The sequence below is a fragment of the Geospiza fortis genome, unplaced genomic scaffold (assembly GCF_000277835.1).
Source record: "Geospiza fortis unplaced genomic scaffold, GeoFor_1.0 scaffold429, whole genome shotgun sequence".
Lineage (NCBI taxonomy): Eukaryota > Metazoa > Chordata > Aves > Passeriformes > Thraupidae > Geospiza > Geospiza fortis.
The window spans coordinates 1,196,355-1,198,119 of NW_005054411.1; positions in this window are offsets into that span (position 1 = coordinate 1,196,355).

Below are 1,765 nucleotides of genomic sequence, written 5' to 3' on the forward strand. Positions count from 1 at the left end.
AAACTGGACCATGGAGGCCAGGCCAGCAGCTACTGCTGAGGAGAGAAATGAGAAGAACTCAGGAGAAGGATGAGAACAAACTCCCATGAGAGAAGATCCCATCTCAGGCAACAGGAAGATAAGAGCTGTATCTGTGTATTGGACTAATCTTAATGTAAAGGATATCAGGATCCACTGTGGTTTTTCCCCCATAAATTTCCAGTACCCTCCAGTAAGAGCATCTTAGATCTACAGGTTTTTGAGGTACTGTATTCCTACCTGCTCTCAATTGTTCTGTATGCTAGTTTCAAGTTCTGGGGGTGATTTCATCATCTCACATTTATGTTTCCTATTCAGAAAAATTCTGGAATATTTCCTTTCCTCCAGAGCTGCCAGTGCAGCAGAATTCAAGGGAATGGGTGAATGCCTCTGACACTCTCTCTCCAGAATAAGATCAAATACAGCTTGCTTAAGAAAACAAAAAAAAATAGAGAACTTTTAGAACGAAAGGAGCAAGGCAAAATAAATTCATAAACTGCTTTGCATATTTTACAAAACTTCACAAATGATACAGACACTTCTACAGTCAAAAGGGGATTGGATTCATCTGGAGCATTTTGGCAAGTTCTCTTAAATTAATGGATTTTAATTTTGCACCAATTTTCTCCAGGATTCTGGTAAATTTATGCCCTTACAGACTGAATAAACAAAAAGGATTTTCTGTTCTTTTGAGGCCTTTTTCTCTTCTATGTCTCAAAGAGAATCAGGATTACCAATGTTTTTCAAGTCTTTCTCAGAAGTTTCCTGAATTGACAGGGATAATAGATTGGCCTCACAAGTCAACTTCATTCTCACCCCCAGTTTAGGAACCCTGTAGACTGAAGATAATAAGAAAAAGTAAAACAGCACTCTTTAATCCTGTGTTATCACACAGAAGTCACAGTTTCATGTTCAAACATAACTAAGTCATTTTCTTCCAAAAAAAAAATAGATTTGGCATATGGTACTTTCCAAAACAAGCCCACTGCTTTATTCACTAGTAACTGCCCTTTTTATTCTACTACTGGCAACTACAAAGGCCAAATGATTTCAGAAGTGATCAAGTGCTGATATGTTAGAAGAAAACATAGGATGACCTCTTGATTTTGTCCAAATGCAAAAAGTCTACTTTGAAATGGCATTTCTTTTACAACTTCTTCAATAAAGGAAATGGAAACCAGCTTGTAACGTATTCATTATTCTTGTCCTAATTTTCCAGCAATTGTACTCTTGTCCAGAAATTCTTGTCCTAAATGAATCTTGATGAAGTCAATGAAATTCTAAGTCAAAATATTAAGTCAGGTATAATGCTAATCTGAGACTTTTCCTTTTGATAGTGTAATTGCTTCTACAATGCATTGGAAAACTCTACAAAAATGCCTAAACTCTTTGCTGGCAGTTGAGCCTATTGTAGCAAATAACTCTTGGCCTTTGTACACATACTTAACATGTATGTTTCAAATTTTCCCTTCTTTGATGGGGAAATGTATTGGTGGAGATATAGATCACAATAATGTTTATGGAAATATCTTTTATTAGACTGTTGCTATTACAGGAAGCGAGACAGCATTATCAAGCATTATTAAAAACAGATACTTGCATGTCACATTTGCTTGTCTTGTGCCGCTGTTCCCACCCCCACACGTGTACACTGTCACACACACACTGTCACACACACGCTGTCACACAGACCCTGTCAAACACACACCCTGTCACACACACACTGTCACACACACGCTGTCACACA